The sequence below is a fragment of the Macrobrachium nipponense genome, chromosome 9 (genome assembly GCF_015104395.2).
Source record: "Macrobrachium nipponense isolate FS-2020 chromosome 9, ASM1510439v2, whole genome shotgun sequence".
In the NCBI taxonomy this organism is placed as follows: Eukaryota; Metazoa; Arthropoda; class Malacostraca; order Decapoda; family Palaemonidae; genus Macrobrachium; species Macrobrachium nipponense.
In genome coordinates this window covers 70,308,859-70,316,358 of record NC_061110.1, presented here as the reverse complement: position 1 = coordinate 70,316,358, position 7,500 = coordinate 70,308,859, and positions in this window count along the sequence as shown.

The window sequence follows — 7,500 nt, the reverse complement described above, 5'->3', positions numbered from 1 at the left end:
CCCCTATCCCCCTCCTCCTTCCATCCCTCCTCTGCTCTCCCCCTCCGTTCCCGCTCTCTCAAAGTTGTTTCAGTTTAAAAACTTATTTTGTATAATTTTTTTCTCTCTGTCTGTCTCTGTTTAATAGTTTACATTGTTGTATATATCTAATGATTCACTAGGTTGTTACCTGCCAGTTGACCGATTTATTTATGCACAGATCCGCTCATCTCTCTCTCTCTCTCTCTCTCTCTCTCTCTCTCTCTCTCTCTCTCTCTCTCTCTCTCTCTCTCTCTCTCCCTCTTTCTCTCTCTCTGGTAGTGGTATATACTATACACACACACAATAAACATTAATGACTTAAATATATGTGCATCGGTACAATCAAGGCTTTACCTCTAATGAATGTCTGGTCGAAAGGCTCAATTTTTATTTGTAACACATAGAGTCACTACAACCAGTTACCTATTCAAACCAATCTGAAGGCATTTGGCGGCTTTCTATTTGCTGAAAAGTTGAAAGTTGCGTGACAAAACGCATTTCTGCAGCCTTGCAGCCAACAGTTATGTAACGAGGTGGTCATATCTTCTTCACGTTCGTAAAACAAGTATATGGCTGATGTCCTGAGTCCAAATGAGGATTGCGAAAACGGTAACCAGACACAGTCGCTTTACCATCAATGACAGTGTCTATCGTTCTACTACTCCACCACGCATTCAGATATCCCTCACTCTAATAAACATTTACAGTACCACTACCACAGAGAGAGAAGAGCAGAGAGATGAGATTTGAGAGATTCCGATGAGGGAAACGAGAGAGAGAGAGAGAGAGAGAGGAGAGAGAGAGGATTAATGCATAAATAAATCGGTCAACTGGCAGGTAACAACCGAGTAGATCATTAGATATATACAATAATGTAAACTATTAGATAGATAGATAGAGATAAAAATAATTCATAATTAGTTTAAACTGAAGCAACTTTCAGAGAGAGAGATAGAAGGGTGGGGTGAGAGCAGGCGAGGGAAGAAAGGAGAGGGTGGGAAGAGGGAGGGGGTGGAGGTGGAGGGAGAGGGTAGGCGGAGCTTTTTTATACGTATCCATTTCAGGCTAATCGAGTTTTTGCCTCTTTGTACAGGGACAAGTGTCTTTATTCTTTACAATTAGTGACTCATGATACTCTTATAAATTGCGGCATTGGGTGTAATACACCATAGCAAAATCTCGTACTGATACGAGTGTTCGTTGCCGAGTTATTGCCCAAAAACGTGCTTGCACTGTCTGTGAAACCCATAGTAGGTTAACCAATATACCTTTTTTTCAACCAAGCCCCAAACCTCCAGCTATATTTTTTATGGATGTCTTGCAGGGAAGTATTCTATAAACCAATCACGCCTTGACCAGTTTAATTTTTTTCATATCATCTCTTTCTTTTCCTTTTCATTTTTATTCTCTATGCATCTATCACATTCACAACACCTGTCCACTTGCCCCTCTATTAGTTGCTTCACACGTAAACGCGTGTTCCCAGCCGATACCCATTTTTGGGGGGATGCTAAATCTCAAACTTATTTTGCTAATTCCCAAAATCCATTTCCATATCCTGAGATCTCTTCGCTTACCCTCTCTTGTTTATTTATTTATGGGTGTACAAGCAGGGCAGACTTGTTTCTGGAATGCACTTGTGAAGGCGATAAATACCTTTAAAATTGCCCAATACAATTGCTTCTTCACAAAATATGATGTCAGCATTGCCAGCTCCGTGACCTCTGTTCTGTCCGGGGACCAGTGGCACTACTACTATTGGCTATTCGGCTCCTAAGCTCCACCACTCATTCGGACCACCGTTGACCTCTTTCGTGGATATATCAGAACATAACAGACTTATCAAGAGAAGACTATGGTGAAATCAGAAAAACCTACCGGGCCTCAGTAAAGTACCAGTCATCCATCTGACTGGCATGCTGTCACGCCAACAAGAATAATTCCATTTCATATATTAAATGTCAAGTCGCCCGAATGCCACCTTCCGATGTCTTAAATTCCGAGGTCAACAGCACCAGAGCAGCCGGGTGTCAATTTTTGCCTCGAACGCAATTTTTAAAGGTAAAAATAAGTTTTTTATTTTATGAAAACGTCCTAGTTTTAATCCCTTCAAGAACTATTAATTTCCCTGTTTGATTTTCCAAAGGTTAAATGTATTTACTTACATCCAGTCATTAAGGGTTAATAGTAAGTTTCGGTTAAGAGTAGAATATTCTAAGCAATGAAGGTTTCCATATCTGTGGTTGCTCACTTTTTGTTGTGGAATACTTATTCTGCTTTAAAGCATGAAACACTTCGGGCAGTTCTGTCTCTCCTGGGTGAGGGCAGAGGTTGGGGATAGGAAAGCAGAGTCAAGACCCTATATCTTGAGATAAATAGAAACTTATGAGTTATTAGATGATTTCGTGGTAGACGTATTTTTGCAACAATTCTCCAAGACTCAGCTATTTCTAATTATGTTAAAGAAGAGTTTTGTAGAAACAAAAACTGAGATAATGGTTTTATCTGTTACTATTTGAACAATTATGAACTGTTATTCAGCGAACAACGTAGAAGGTTTTGCTAATTGCTTATCGGTAAATTAATCATGTATAATTCTCCGAAGCTTGCTTCTTATATATTGCAAGAGTTTTACGGTTATGATCTATAGCTTTTCATAATGATGAGCTGTTCGACTTGGAAGATGCAACTACGAATTCCTTTCTTTATTTTACCAGCATAGATAGTTGAAGAAAAATTCAGTGGTCATGTCATGCTGCAGAGTATCAGGATGACCGCAACACGGAGACTGAATTCATCTTACCATTGCTCTCCACCTTATCCATCTTAATATTCAAAACGCCGGTTACAATTACTTAAAAACTTAGGTCTTGCTCAGAAATGTCACCAGTTCCCCTTTTATGTAGAACCAGATGGAGCCTAACTATTACTTAAGGCAATGCACAGTAAGAGAGGCTGATCCTTATATTACAGTTCCTTCTTTAACTATAAATCTCTGAGATGTATGTCGAAACTGGTTGGTCAAGTTTTTACGATTCATTGTCCATAATATTTTGTTTCTTAACATACTTTTTGTTAACAAAGGAATTTAAACCATTAACGTTGAGCGTCGCAATGCGTGTGTTTTAATACTTTTTCTCCATTCTCCTGTTTCCTGGTCATTCGTTTTTAACCGTCCTTTTTTAACCGATAGATACATCATCACGTCCGGCACTAAGCATAATTATTCATTTCATTTCCCCATCCACTTCCTCTCTTACAAACAATTTAACGTAAATGATAGAATGATATCTCGACGAGATGCACCATTTTGATTAAACTTAACACTTACCAAGCTTCCTACTTCACCATCATTATCATGACCCGAATACTAATCATCGTTACATTTGAGTGAAGTTAGATATGATTAGTTCTACGAACGCGTCTTTAAAGCTGAAAGCAATTTTCTTTCTCCTACTTTTCTCTCCTCAGCTGCTTTTCTCATTATTACTTCCATTCTTGTCGTTTGTATTATAGATGGAATGATGCCGAAAATACATAAAAACATACTTATTACCTATTTAGCTGTTTTAATAGACGTTGGCTTATGACCGGTGAATATCCACGATTACTGGAATTTTACACCTCTGAAATAAAGCCAGGTTTTCTACATCATAGTTGCCGTCAACACTCTAAAGGGCCCCTTACACTGAACGACTGTCTGAACGATTGTCGTTATCGGCACATACACACACTATTCAGTAGTATGAACGATCTATACACACTGATTTCAGTCTGAACAAAGATTTTGTCTCGGGAAGACATGGCATCATCTCTAGAAGAGACGTGCGCGATAGCATTATATCGGCAGACAAACATACATTATACGACCGGTGTATGACAGACTTAAGTCGCAAGCTAGCAACCTGATCTTGCCAGATTCCCGCTGAGATCGTTCAGACACGAAACTCCGTCCACTTTTGCATTCAGACAAACCCATACACAATTTTTTGTGAACGATACAGACAATCGCTCAGACAATCGTTCATACAATCGCTCAGTGTTTGGGGCCCTTAATGATCAGTGCCGCCACTTCTTGGCTTTTATTCCAAGAGACTATCCTACGAAAGAGCAATATATGTTTGAAACCTAACTGAAAAATAGGTAGGTATGGTCTCTTTTCCTGATTTCACTAATATGTTTCTATCTCCACTAATCGTCAACCTGAAATGACCATACCCAATGGCATTTTCTCATGTTCTTGGCAACTTCGTAGGGGTAGATATATATTCCAAAAAGCCGGAAGGCATCTCAAAGGGAACACATCGTATACCGTAACCAATCTTATTATTAAAAAAAGCATTGTCCATTCAGACTCACTATAATGCTTCCGACTCTAATCTGAACAGACATTTAGATTTTCTTGAAAAACAAATTCCAACATCCAAAATCATCATGAATCCTCATTCCTCTTACATTTCTACTGTCTGAAGTAATTCATTCAAGCTAAAGACGTTTCCGTTCAAAACGAGGAAAACTGTTTACTTTAACATTACAACCAAGAACCTCAAATCACCCCGGTGAGCACTCTGTGAATTGACACTTGATTTGACAGAGTTACAGAATTCTTTTTCTTCGCTTTTCAATAAATATCAAAGTTTCTGAATGTTTACAGAGCTCTTCATAGTCCCATACCGTGTATCCAAGCGCTAATATTTTTTTTTTTACTTCAAAACACAATAAATAATATTTATAAAGATGAATATTACCAATTTAGGAAGTAAAAAAATGCGGTTAACATAGATTCCTTACACTAAAGCAAAAAAGGACAAGGTTTACATTATAGTTATGCTGTAAATCATTAGAGGAATTCAGTGAAGGTGAGAACCATGCCCGGGCAATACCCTCCACGCTTGGAACTCAACTGAAACCCATCTCGCTCGGAAAAACAGACATGAAGATGAAAATTTTTTTCCTTTACATAACTACTTTCTGCAAACGTATACCGAGGTAAAATTTCGACTTCCTAATACAAATGAGCTGCTCAGTGATCCAAACAAGATAATAAGCTAATTCACTGACCTGTCTGGATTGGTAGAAATGGAGTAAGTGAAGTATTCCATGCCAACCTTTTTAAGGCAGCTCTGTCTGGACAGAATCAGAAGAGTAATGAAAGTTCACAACGATGTCTCTAAAATTACTAAGAAAAAAGTCTTAAGATTGTAAGTAATGAACTTGGGGCAGTAATGAACACTCCTAAGGCTCGTACTAAGGGACCTTCATCCTGAAAATATGTGTAATGGTTATGAATGGCTTGAAAGATAGAAATCTTAAAATGTGGTCAATTATTTTGTCGATTATAAAAAAATGTATTTACGAAGTTGTAAACACAGTACTCGCAACCGTGAAATAATAATGCGACTTTGTGAAAGGAGTGTGCGTTTTTTTTCTCCGACCATCAAATTCGTTTTTTCCCAATTTTAACGTCAATTTCCGAGGCGGAGATCAGAAAACTATTTTTGTCAGAGCGAGAGCTCGCTTTCAATGTCAGTCCCTGAACATTCATGTAGGTCCAATTTTCCCAATAAATGAGAATTGTTACGGAGGTTTTCGACTCTTTTTGCATAAAGAGAAAGAGACCGAATTGCATTTGACCGTCCTATCATAGATGTTGTTCATCGGTAATAGAAAGCAAACCAAATATCAAATGATAAAGCCAGAAATTCCGATGCATTTTTAGCTTATCTCTTTCATGTGAGAGATGAAAAATGATCCTCTATCGTAAATGTTTTCCTGATGTGGGAAATTACTTTAAAATATAATGATTATAACTGTAAGATATTTTTGTTTGGAATGCATTTGTATGCCGATTTCATCAAAGAACTTTGCTACAAAACGAGTAGCAACTATCTGCAAAATTTATACGCTTTCATTCCGTCATATAAAATTTAAGCGAATACGTACAGATAAATTCGCCCTGGCGCTGGTCTTCCCATCGGCGAAGTTATGCAATGTTGGTTGTGGTTGATATATTTGTATTTGTTTACCATGGCACTGTGATATTCTTCATCGGATTTGATTTAAAAATCAAATAGATCAACTAAACAATATAAAGATGTAGACAACCAAAAAAGGTTGTGTACCCATGGCGCATAAATCCTTCAAACATCTGTCGGAATGCGTGCTGTGGTAACATCCTCATTATAAAATACATGTTGAAAACCTGTCCTCTCCAAGAGTGCAGATTATAAGGCTTTAGCGAACTAGCTTCAGTAGAGTAGTAACTAGTAATAATTGTACCGAATTAAGACTGACCTTAGCCATTGTCCCAGAGGAATATTACCAAAAGTTCTTAACTGTTGAAAGAGAAGATCAGGCCATGAACATAAAAGAAAGCAAAGGTTAAATGTTAATTTCGGTGATATATCATGACAAAGTTACCTGATAGATACACGTTCTTTAGACGATAATGAAAGTGGCATATTGATTTCCGTTTGTGAATAAATGAATTTATTTTTCCTGGAGGTTAACAAAGTGACATCACCTTACGAGACTGCTGTTTTAGTAGACAAGTGGGAACTATACTCTGTTTTTTTCCATCTGTCCATCCGCCTGTGGTGTTTGCGTATGGTAACACTGCGACCCGGGCTTTAGATAGTTACATTCAGCAATTATAATAATATCCTATTTCGAATATTAACGGTGTCAATCCCATACAGTAAATTATTAAAACACTTTTCAGTTGTAAATGTACACCCAGATAACCTTTTATTTACCTAAAACTTACGCATAGCGTAACTATCTAAAGCCCGGGACGCAGTGTTACCATACGCAAACACCACAGGCGGGTGGACAGATGGAAAAAAACAGAGTATAGTATCAAAATAGGAGGTAACCAGTAAGCCTTGAGAGCTTTCTAAACCCACAAAAGCTGACAGGAGAGCTATTTCAGACTACTCGAAACATGAAAACTAATACTTTTCCGACAATGACATTTCCATCTTACGATATACTATTGCCATTGCTCTAGGTTTGGCCATATAAGCCCTGTTAAATTTGTGAACCTCCGCTTAACCTGGAAAATAGGTTTTGAGCTATGCAATTGTGGAATTAGTACTAGAGTACAGAATTTCAGAATTTTCATTGGTGAAGATAAAGGAAATACATTTACTGGTGGGTTGTCAAAGGAAATGACAAAGTGAGGCTTTTAGGGTTCAGCTCTGCTGAAGTCACTTTCATGAGATCCCAGATAACATACTAATACTTTCTTTGCCACGTAACAAGTATAATATTTGTGCGTATGGAATGACCAAAAATAGAAGGCATATTTTTTTTTTATAATATTCAACATATTAGCCTATATATTGCGAAAAATCATGTTTGTAAAAATAGGAGGTTCATGAGTGGCTTGAGAATAAACACGCAAACATTTTTTTTATGATAAACCGCATATTAGCCTATTTTTCAGAGAATGATATGTTGGTAATGACAGTGGCTCCA